Raw genomic sequence first — 12,635 nt, forward strand, 5'->3', positions numbered from 1 at the left:
GCTAATTTGTACCCTTCTGGCTGAGTTGGAACACGCTTGTGAAGTAAGTGTGAGTGTGTGCGTGCGTGTGCGTGTTCTCATCCCCTTTGCAAAATGAAATTAGATGCACACTCCAACAATTTTCATAAGATCATACACACACACACACACACACACACACACACACACACACACACACACACACACACACACACACACACACACACACACACACACACACACACACACACACACACACACACACACACAGACACATAAGGTCAATAAAACAGATGAATGATTGACTACACAATCAACCATCTGCACGAAAACAAAATGACACACACACACCCACACACACACTGTTGATCAGCTGGCATGTCAATGGCTGCCATGGCTTATCACGGCAGCAGGTGTAAAGCAATTCAGACTGAAGCACTAGCAAAAGAAGAAAAAATAACTGCAGAGTGGAAGATATTGCATGCAGATGTCCAGCCCCATAGGGGTTACTATAAACAGAACCACGTCGGGTGACCGTCTGAGACATTCAGGCCCAATCTTATAGCCCACAAGCTTCAAGAGGACCGCATTTGAACTGGCTATGACCACAAACATGGACCATAAACATAACAGGAGGCAGATAGACCCAAGGAGAGGGGGAAAAGCGCAGGAGATTATGCGCCCGTTTTAGGAGAATTTAGGGAGCTTTGAGTGAAGTCTTGTGTTTCAGAGCACTGCCTTTAATCATGGACCTGCATGGAGTGAATATAATACTTGAATATACACGTTGTATCCCAGAATAATCCACCGCAGCGCTACAGGGAACGATGCCCGTCCATGTGGTTTCCAGGTTTCGGTGAACGTATTTGAGCACCTATTCAACCTCAACCCACACGTTGTCGTTATCTCCTTCTGACACACACCGAGTCCTCCCACACCCGCATTAAAACCTCCCCCCCACACACACACACACACACACACACACACTTCAAGGTACCACCTACACAAACATGCACACAAAGACTTAGCCGTAACATGTCCTAAAATATACTGTAGCGTAGCAGTGGATCACACGCTGGTCTGGAGGATAAGGGCTATCGATGGAATTAGGATGACACCTTTCATACGCTCTCAATTAACTGGACCAATCAGAACAGAGTAGGATTGGTGATGATGGAACGACAGAGCAGGATAATTGCAAGTTGTTTTTCTTCTAAAGTACCCATGAAAATGGTAAACAACATAAAGTTAATATAGACTTCACTGAGGTGAGAAGAGAAAAGTGAACAGAGGGAACCAAGAGACCAGAGAAAAGAGAATCTAAAATCAAGTGTCTGGCTACATAACAAGGACTCACAGTTATATCTTTAGGACATTCAACAGTCCTAATGCTCCGTCGACAAGCAGCACAAACACCAGAGTCAACGCAAACACATGTATCATATCACAACAACAGTGCCCCTATCACGGCACTTTGATACCGACACACAAGCCTCAACACAAACGTGGAAGAAAAGACACGCATGAACCACAAGAAAAGACACAACTCTCAAAGTCAATGTGTCTACGTTGTACGGTTTGATTTTGATTGTATATTAAAAAAACTGGTATACATATATATATATATATATATATATAGATATATATTACTAAAAAAGACTTACCATGGTAAAGTCCCTCCATTAAAACAACTCCTTACTGGGGAGATTTTGAGGGAGGCAAGAGAAGAGAGAGAAGAGAGGATTGGAGCGGGGGTGAGGGAGGGCAGGGTGGTCTGAAGCTCCTGTGGTCCCAGGACCAGTCAAAGCTCCTCCACGCTGGTCTGAACTGGGCTGTGTTGCGCTGCACTCCGCTTGTTGGCTTACACAATAATGATTGCCGACAGCCTCGGCTTAGGGCTGATCTCCTCCCACATTACTCCTACTACTACTACTACTACTACTACTACTACTACTGCCGCTACTACTACACACACATGCTGAGAGAGAGAGGGACAGGGAGAGACAGAGAGAGACCAAGGAGGTAGTCCCGTCTGAGGGAGAGAGTGGTCGAGTCCCCCTCTACCACTGCTACAGAGAGACCCTATGACAGAGAGAGAGAGAGAGAGAGAGAGAGGGGGTAGGGTGACATAATGAGTGAGGGGGAGGAGGGGGGGGGGGGGGTCATGGTGTCCCAGGAGAGGAAAGAGGGGGGAGAAGGAGGCAGATGCAGGCAGACAGACCGAGAGGGAGAGAGGGAGAGAGTGAGAGGGAGATCTGGTATATTAATTGTTCCTGCGGGTGTAGGTGTGTGTGTTTTCCACATGGCTTTTGAGATAATGTTCAGAATAGAACTGCAAAGCCTAGTGCTTGTCTTATGAGTAATAGTCCTTAAAAGTACCCTTCAAAACCATTCCACACTGCCATCTTTACATGCAGAGGTTCAGCGCCACTCAAGAAACCCATATGTAACCGATAGATGTATAGCTCAAATATTTATTCACATTTTCATTAGTTCATTCATCAGATACATAACTAGGTGTCATCCTGTCGTCTAGTAACAACACATTAATGCCCATAAATACATAAAAAAGCATAAACAGTAGACTCAACCATTTTCTATTGTGACGGCAGTCTCAACTCGACACTTAGAATGTGGGTATGATGATGCATAGTAGGAGTATAGCCCGCGTGTGCTTGTTAACTCCTTCTGTCCAAAGTGGTCACCAAACGAGGAAAGGTCTACAAAGATAGTCAAGAAAGGTCAAGAAAGATGGTCCTGCCGCTGAGAGAACTGACTCAATATGGACTATTTAACACACTATAGTGGAAGCCTATGACAATAAAGCCATGGCAAAACTACATCAGGAGTCAAACATTCACAAACGTCTCCTTAGACACGTCCTCAATAAGAATACCATACACTCTTCATCAGGAACATGGTCACCATATTTGTGAGAGTGCGGGCAAGTATTTCAGACATCTTCCAGATGTGTTATCTGTGGTTAAACTGGGGAAATAATATTCCTTAGAAAGTTCCTGAACATGTAGGAGTGTTACTCGATTGAAGCGATGGACGGCTGGACTTAACTGACTTTCCGCGGACCACACACACACAGGCTGAATTGTGTGTGAGCATGCGTGTGTTCGTGTGTGACTGCTTGTCCGTGTCTGTGCGTGGGCCAAGAGGTAAAGGAGATTAATAGGGCACTGGATTACTGGGCCAAAATATCAAGCTGCCTCTTTCTCGCCCTCTCTCTCTCTCCCCCTCTGTCTCTCTCTCCTAATGTTCCTTCTGTCGCTGTCTCTCCAATTTGATTACACTTGATTCCGGTTTTTCCAGTTTGTTAACAGCGCCATCTAGTGATAGAGCTGTAAATGCTGATTCGTTTTATATCTGTGTGTGTGTGTGTGTGTGTGTGTGTGTGTGTGTGTGTGTGTGTGTGTGTGTGTGTGTGTGTGTGTGTGTTAACCACACACTCAGACACTGTTGTCATCGATTTCTCAATTAAGCCTTTATCACTGCAATGACCCTGGTCATGACTAATTATAAACCCATAAACACACGGGCACAGACAAGCACACAAACGCAGTCTGACGGCTGACACACACACACACACACACACACACACACACACACACACACACACACACACACACACACACACACACACACACACACACACACACACACACACACACACACACACACACAGCAGCACTACAATAGCTACCTTTCAGTTCAGCACAGACGATAAGTGTGCAGAAGTCTGTCTGTCCGAGTGTGTGAGTGGGCGAGCAGCATGATGTCATGCTTGTGGTTCATGTGCAGGTGTTCCCCTTCTCTCTCTCTCTCTCACTCTCTTTCCAACCCATTCTCTCCCTATGTCTCTCGCCCCAACATATACCATGGTAATCTGATCTCACGCACACAGGCAGCCTGTCTCTGTTTAGGCACTGGAGAAGTGCTACATACTCGTCCAGATGTTGCTTCAGCCCCTGCTAAGAACTAAGCAGGAACTTTCTGATTTATTAAAGACCAAGGATCGGGTGGTGATAAAATACAGATACATGCGAGTAACACTTATATCGTCAAGTTCAAAGAAAACCCAACAAAATAAAATAAATCTTCCAGAAACATCAACAGTATCTTAGTTGAGGGAGATGAATGGGTCTGTATAGACTGCGTAATAATAAATATGTAGTTAGTAGTAGTTCATTGGCATCAATTATGTTCTGTTCGGCCCTGTTCATTGTAGGACTTGTAGAACCTGAACCCCAACAATAAACCAATATGTTAAAAAAAAAAGATTTTTAACCGTATCGTACTGGCAATCAAAAATTATATTGTGCAGTTTTCTCCATTAAAGGCTGCTTGCAGTGAGCAACTTATAATTGGCAGCAAGCATAAAAAGTTAGGAGTTAGCAGTTAGCATAGAGCAACTAGCATTGAGCAACCAGCAGCTAAAAGTACCTTCCCTCCACAAAGCCCCCAAACAGGAGCCTGGCCGCCTGGGGTCTCCATCGACCATGTGACCTGTCCAGGGAAACTCATTATAACCCAGAGTAGGTCATAAGTCAAAGGGTTAACAGGCATGTGCCATTATTCCCGTTTTTGTTATCATAAACATCATCTCGCAAAGTGACGCTTTTATGCACTTTTGGGAAATACTGAAGTCCCTATAGAACCGAACAGTGTGTTTTTCGAGTCAAAGTAGTAAATATATTCGTATTTACAAAATACGGAATGCACTCACAACAGCGCTGATTGCATTCAAGGCTTTGATAATCCTCGAATAGAATCATTTCCTCGTTTTAATTGATCTTGCGGTAACTCAAGCAAGGTGCATTTATATAAATAGAGCTCATTGTTATTCTCAGCTTTTTATTTTCTGCTTCGGCTCAGACTCCCAGAGGTGAAGAAGATGCAGTGACGTCAGGCACACCTCAGGGACACCTCAGGGACCAAAGGGACACGGTGGCCTCCACCAGGCGCCTGGTAATGGATGGGCATACTTCTACGCTCTACATGTGGGGCACTGCGATATTCTCTCTGCCCGCCATCGCTCAGATTCTATAGTCCCAGCCTGCTTCTCATTAAATACCGTGTTGTTTAGTCCCTTCAGTTGTTTCTGTATCTTTTCCATGTTCAGTCTGTTTCTATACTCATTCCACTAAGTTCTGACCCTGTTCCTTCAGTGTCGTTCTATCCCTTTGCATTTCTCTTTCCCCCCCCTTCTTGTTTTCTCTCCTTTCCATGGATCTCCCCCTCTCTCCTCCTGTATCCCTCAGTCTCTCTCTGTGTGGTATGTCTGTCAGCTCAACAATTGACTCATTCTCTCTCTCTCCCCTTCCCATTCTTCGCCTCTCTCTTCCACTTACTCTCTCCGTCTCTGACTCACTGCAGCGCAATTACCACGAGGTCTTCTCGATCGCTACATTGTCCGGGGCGAGAGGGAGAGGTCATGGTATTAACACCGTCTTATTGGCTCATCCATGGAACAACTACATTTGCCATCGCCGTTTTCTTGCCGGCGCTCTGTCTCTCTATCCCTCATAGCTCAGGGTCTCTCTCCTACACAAGTGTAAGTGTAAGTGCGCACGCACACACGCACACACACACACACACACACACACACACACATAAGGGTAGTGTGATTTCCGCATCCATCAACCATAAGATATTTACAGTATCTTAGCTCTATTGTGATCGATGGTGCAACAACATTTGTCAATAAATACTGTTGCCCTTTTCCACTGGCACTCTGTCTCTAGTTGACTCGCTCTCTCACACACACACACACACACACACACACACACACACACACACACACACAAGAGATACACAGTGTGATTTCAACATCCATTCATCACCAAAGGACACCGTTCACTAGGGACCGAGCACAATTGAGTAATGAGCATGGACGTGTGTGGGTGTGTATTGTCACATAGCATGCATCAATGTCTTCGCACCGTGCATGGGTGCGTCTATACGTTTCATATTTGACCTACCTTTCGTTTGTGTGTGTTTGTGTATGTTAGGCCTGCACGATAAATTGTTATAAAATCGCCATCTCGATTCGCCCCTGTGTGGATTTAAGTTTTAAATGACTTTAGATTTTTTCTCTTTTGACATGGTTCATGTGTGCAAAAATTGTTTTCATTTCGTGAGAAAAGAATTGTGGCGGAGAATCGTGATATCAATTCTCAGCTTAAAAATTGTGATTCAATTTTTTTCCCTGAATCGTGCAGGCCTAGTGTGTGTGTGTGTGTGTGTGTGTGTGTGTGTGTGTGTGTGTGTGTGTGTGTGTGTGTGTGTGTGTGTGTGTGTGTGTGTGTGTGTGTGTGTGTGTGTGTGTGTGTGTGTGTGTGTGAGAAGAGGTACAGGCCCTAAAAGAGAGAGAAGTCATTAACTATGATGTCATTTCCTGCTATTGTAGCAGATTGCAGTTGCTACACACGAGTGGGCACCAATGGCGGTACAGAAATCGTGGTTCACTTTACAACACCGCTCTACACACTTTACAAGGGATTAAAATCCCTCAGCCAGAAAAACGCCATAAACACTGAACATGAATCCATGCTGCTTGGATGCATAGCAATGATATTGAAAACACATTTGACACCCATATTTACCTGATTGTCCCTAGTGGAAAATACCAGGAGTTAATTATGCTGCAGACAGCAGGAGACACATCTAAATATACAATCCAATCAGGTTGACTCATGAAATCCATTCAATTAAATAATGGGTGTCATTTAACAGCCTGAATTATAACGTCAGAACCTTGGCTCGCTTCAACTGCAATTCATCCTTGATTCACTATTAGCTAATCAGCTATAAACTAAAGTGGCGGTCTATGGCGGAAAAATAACTCTGCTGCTCCACACACAAGTAAGTCATGCGCGAGTCTGTTGCAGTAGCTCCATCAGACCTCCTTTGGTGGAACAACCACTGCTGGGTGAAGGAAAACACGTCACTTACTGGACCGCTTGTGAGGTAAATGCATGGCGGCAATGATACCAAGTTCCCAACATGTCCATTATATCACCTCACTCCGTCATAGATAGTGACTTAACCGGACATTATTCATATAAAAATCTCATTATCTACTGACCACTTCAAGGAGATCTCAATAGGGATAGATCCATGTGATGCCAAGCATGGGCTGTATCTTATGTTTGTCTTTATCTATAAACATAACAGACATAAGACGCTTCTTCTAGAAGCTACAAGCCAAAGAGGTTGATCAAGAAAAGGCAGCTTTGTGTATCATTGGTGCTATCCTGTATCCTTATAGCCATGTGCAAGCAATCAAGCCTGTATGCCCCTGTGTGACGCACCTTTCCAATGGAAAAGTACAGACACTGCCTCAACACACAGAAGGAGAACCACGGTGCATCAACCAAGGTCATTTGATTCAGCAGCAGCCATCCTTGGCATGAAAGGCAGCTTTTATTTTGAAAAGAGCTCTGGCCCTGAGAGTATGCCATTTGGCAGACACTTTTATTCAATAGTGAATCTAGATGCGGGTCATTGAGGAGCACGAAGAGTGTTATACATCTTAATCAATGATGTGGCAAGTCAGAAGGTGGTGGGAAATTGTGGGAAACTACCTTGTTACTTCCTGCTTCACCCACTACCACGACACAATCCTGGCCCCCCTCAAAGAGAGTTCAAGTTTGAGAATAATCTCATAGTAGTGTTTTTTCTTCAGATCACCACTGACCAATGACAGGTGTTCAATGTTCCACTATCCGGTGCTATTGTTCTCTGTTAAAAAAGTGAACAAAAGTTCACACCCACGCATGTACGCACACAGACACACAGACAGACACACACAGGAACTCCCAACCTCAGAGCTCAACCAGGTGTAAGACATTTCCAACTGACCGAAGCACACAAACCATTTTGGGTAAACACAGTTTTCCCTGCTCCTCTCTCACACACACAGAAGTGCTGAAAGGAAGAAGGCGTTTTCCCTTCATCTCCAGGGGGGACCCAGCGTGTTGTAGGATGTACAGTTATTGCTCTGTGTGTGTGTGTGTGTGTGTGTGTGTGTGTGTGTGTGTGTGTGTGTGTGTGTGTGTGTGTGTGTGTGTGTGTGTGTGTGTGTGTGTGTGTGTGTGTGTGTGTGTGGACAGGAAGGACCATTCCTTCAGCTGCTTCTGGATGGCTTGCATTCAGGAAGTACACACACACACACACACATACACAGCGGAAAACACATACAGAGAGTCAACTGTGAGACTGGAAGGATGCGTAAATAAAAAGGAAAAAAGCATCCAATTTAAGTAATTTGAAAACCTCACATACACATGCATTCAGAAAGCAGTCGTATCATCGGAATAATAGTAATTAAATGTAAGGATTCATACTATTACAATAATAACAACATATATAACCATAATTTGGCTTTGGTTGAATAGTAACATTTGCCAACATTAAATCACCATTTACTGCCAAATGGATTCCCTATGTTGTCAAGTCATCCACAGACATGGAGGCATGGATGGGAGTTCTGAGACTTGTGTGGTTTGGAATGTCCATTAGGTTAACCCGGAGGAAGAAGAAGATTAAAAACAAAAACAATGTTTCGGGGAAGAAGAAGCAGATTTCTTTTCTGGCAACAACAAACAAACTTATTTTGGTATAATATGAAAGTATGAGTTACCCTTAACCGACCAAAATAAAAGTCCTAGTATCTGTCTGTTCCAATGTGTGTGAGTGTGTGTGTGTCTGATTGCTATCATCAGTAGTTGGGGCGGCTGTACGAGTCAGGCTGCAATCTGCTGAATTAATTTACAGAGACTGATGATAGTTAGTTATGTTTCCATAGTCTGGCTAGGTTTAACTGACAGAAAAGGACGAGGTCAGTTTCCCTAGTCTGGCTGGGTTTAACTGACAGAGCGTGACTACTAGCTCTAGTCTGTTTCCCTCGTCTGGGTTTAACTGACAGAGCGTGACTAGGTATGTTTCCCTAGTCTGGCTGGGTTTCCCCAGCTCCAAGTGACTCTCTCTAGTACCATTCTGTTCTCTAGTACTGTACTTCGACTCCATTGATCCACTTAACTAGAACGCAGCATATCAAATAGGGGTGGGACTCTTCCTCTATTCTCAAGATTGATTCGATTCACTTTCTCAGAACCGATTCTTGCTATAGTACACAGGGGTGCAAAAATTGCAAATCGATTCAGAATCATAGAAGACAAGAATTGAGATTCCCCCACCACTCGTAAAAATGAGTATCAAAACACTTATCGGCCATTGGCATCTAGGAAACAAAGATAATACAGTACGCTTTGATTTAAGTTCCTCTAATCTACCCAACGCTCCACTAAACTGGAACACACCATTACAAAGATGGCAATATAATAAAAAAGTGTGAGAAATAAATCAATGTAAAGTTATTCTTGGTTGAAGATACTCACAGCATTGAAAAGAAGGCAGAATGAAAGAGCGAGGGACAAAGAGATGAGAATAAAGATGTTGGTTAGGAGTCACAGGGAGGGCTCATACTTTTGGAGAGGACATTACATCAAAGCTGCCCTCGGCAGACTTGAGCTAGAGGAGACACACGGCTGAGTACAAGAACAGGAGGTGGTGGTGGTGGGACAGGGGGCGGTGGTGGTTGGGGTGGGGTATTAGTCAGACGCTACTCCTGTTAGATCTCCGAGTGTACTGAAGTGTTGCTATAAATAAAAACAGTCTGAACTGCAGTGCTCGTGCGGGCGCGCGTGCACACACACACACACACACACACACACACACACACACACACACACACACACACACACACACACACACACACACACACACACACACACACACACACACACACACACACACACTTAAAACGGCCACGCCTGTAGGCCAGAGGAAGAGGGAAAGAGAGGGAGAGACTACAGCAAAATGGATTGAGGTTCCGTACATGATACAGCACTACGTGAAATGATATAGCTGAGGTAGGTGACCGGGTCCCACTCCCATGCATCTCCGTTTACATTCCTGTACGGCTGAAGCAGTGCCAGCAGCAGTATCAACTGTCAAATAATTAATTTAAAGAGACACAGGCTGTCACATTTTCAAATTTGACTTCAAAATGCAGACCAATCCCTGATTTTGCCATTTGTGTCATGACTTAAACCCTTTGAGAGTGTGAAGTTATTTGATGAATGTATTTGTTCTTCAGGCTTGAAACGTTGTATTGAGCTTATGGCTTAGTTATTCGTTTCTGACCATGTATGATCTAATAATACTTCAACACATTAGCTTCGTTGGTGTCCCAAATGTCATATTTAATGAGGATAAAAGCTTCAAAAATATATTGAAAGAGTGCAAGGTATATTTCATTATTTCAGAAAAAAATGATTAGGTCACTTTCAATGACTTGGCAGGTTAAGATGCAGTATAGTATGATCATTTTTATGAATAGGGTTAATAACATCTCCATCTTGATCTTCAACTAGCAGAACCAATTTAAACGCTGAGAGTTAAGTTAGTTTATGAATCAGTGAGTGAGTGCTATTAATGTGTGTAGGTCTCCTGCACAGTAACGTTACACTTTATTTGAATTTAGGGTCTAACGTTAAACAGATTTGGGTCGGCATAGGAGAACTGCGGTTAAAATCAAACCAGCACTGCTGCTTGAAAGATCAGAGAGTTTTGGGTCATTCTGTCTCCCTAATAAATCCACAGTTGAACCCCACCTCTCCATTGAACTTCAATGGGAGTGAATCCCTTCCCTGAAGCTATGGGGGTTGTCAGAATCGGTCGTTCAGAGCAAAAGCTGGGAAAATCGAAACCATATCCACAGGACCCGACATAAACCAGCTGAAAAGTTATCGTCAAAACAAAAACAGGAAAACACAGTCAGTAGGCCTAATTAGATTTCTAAGAAAAAACCAGAGGGCAGGAATGTATAACTAATACGATTGTATAATCACAGTATTCAACATTCACCCACGTTCACTTGATGAATTCATAACTATATTCTAGACATGCGAGTCTTGTGGCGATGAATGAGAGACTGTCTGCTCGTGTCATGTCATGTTTTACTTTTTTAATGTCTCCAAGTGAAGTAAGACGTGCTGGTTAACCGTAATGCGTTATAGTTTCCAGAGAAGATGAGCGAAACAAGGCGAGCAGGCAGTATGTGGAGAGGAAGCGACCAGGCTAACGTGAGGGGCATTGCATCCCACTGCTTTGTTGGTTCACTTTAACCTCTGAAAAAACACATTAAATCAAGAAATATAACTTACATTGGAGACTCCCGGGGACGTGCCGCTAGTTTTTCACCACTTTACCGGCAAAGTATCCAATAAAGAGTGGGCGAATACTCCGTTATTTCAGTTGTAGAAAAGGGGTAAGAGTGTGAACCTCCTCTCACACACTCGCTGTTTCTCTCGCCAGTGGCTTATTCCTGCTTCCCACATCCACGATTCCAACATGGCTGCTGCTAGGATTGAACGCACACACACACACACACACACACACACACACAGACAGACAGACACACACACACACACACACACACACACACACACACACACACACACACACACACACACACACACACACACACACACACACACACACACGCAAACACACACACAGAGAGACAGACAGACACGCACACACAAACACACGCACACGCGCACGCGCTCGCACGGACACACACACACACACACACACACACACACACACCACACGCACACACACACACACACGCACGCACGCACGCACGCACGCACGCACGCACGCACGCACACACCTCCAAATTGACTAATTTAAAACAAAATTAATTTCTAGTCTATATGCTTTAACACTGTGTAACGGCTTTGGACCTAACTTTATTAAAAGGTATATGTTTGCACGATGGATGTATTCATTTGAACAAATGTATACACAAACGAACACACTTAATACTTGAAATAAGTATGTAATAATAATAACAATAATAGATTGCATTCATAAAGCAGTTTTCTAGATACCAAAAGTGCTTTACGTAGTTAATATATATGTGTGTGTGTGTGTGTGTGTGTGTGTGTGTGTGTGTGTGTGTGTGTGTGTGTGTGTGTGTGTGTGTGTGTGTGTGTGTGTGTGTGTGTGTGTGTGTGTGTGTGCGTGCGTGCGTGTGCGTGTGCGTGCGTGCGTGTGTTTTTGTGTGTGTGTTGGGGGCAGTATGAATGACACCTCATCCACACTACCATAGATCATGGCATCTGCTAAACCTCTACTGCAAATGTAAATTTACATCTGCGGCACCGTCCGGAAGCAGCAGAAGTCAACGACGACATCTGGCGGTCAATAGCAGAACTGCATCTTTTCTTGGGTCACCTTTCCACCATGCAAACTTGATTCTCGCATGTTAAGTGCTAACGACAGTGCTTAAGCCTACCAGCAATGACCTGATCAAGAGGAGTTTGCCACTTGTTCGTGGCAGCTAGGCATACTCTAATTGTAGGATGACCTAACTCTTGATTCATTGATATACATGTGACCTGACCGGGATTGCTGCGGCCACGGAGCAGAGAACTATTTACTATACGATCACGGCTCACTACCACCTCTGCGGCACTTTGCTGGCACTGATCTCCATTTTAGTGATGGAGGGGGAATAATATACTTCCCGAGTGAGGAGAAGCAGGAAGAAAGCATCCAAACGCAAATGAATT

The 12,635-nt window shown here is 44.1% G+C and overlaps 1 protein-coding gene across 1 annotated transcript in view; it reads right to left on the bottom strand.

Moving 5' to 3' along the window:
* ptk2aa (protein tyrosine kinase 2aa) overlaps nucleotides 1-11,398 on the bottom strand; it is a 58,584-nt gene extending 47,186 nt beyond the window's left edge. Inside the window, exon 1 of the mRNA XM_056582309.1 lies at nucleotides 11,220-11,398. The gene's annotated coding sequence lies outside the window, so the exon portion shown is untranslated. The remainder of the gene's footprint in view (nucleotides 1-11,219) is intronic.
* Between the last annotated feature and the right edge of the window lie 1,237 nt (nucleotides 11,399-12,635).

This window comes from Gadus chalcogrammus, chromosome 22 (assembly GCF_026213295.1).
Source record: "Gadus chalcogrammus isolate NIFS_2021 chromosome 22, NIFS_Gcha_1.0, whole genome shotgun sequence".
In the NCBI taxonomy this organism is placed as follows: domain Eukaryota; kingdom Metazoa; phylum Chordata; class Actinopteri; order Gadiformes; family Gadidae; genus Gadus; species Gadus chalcogrammus.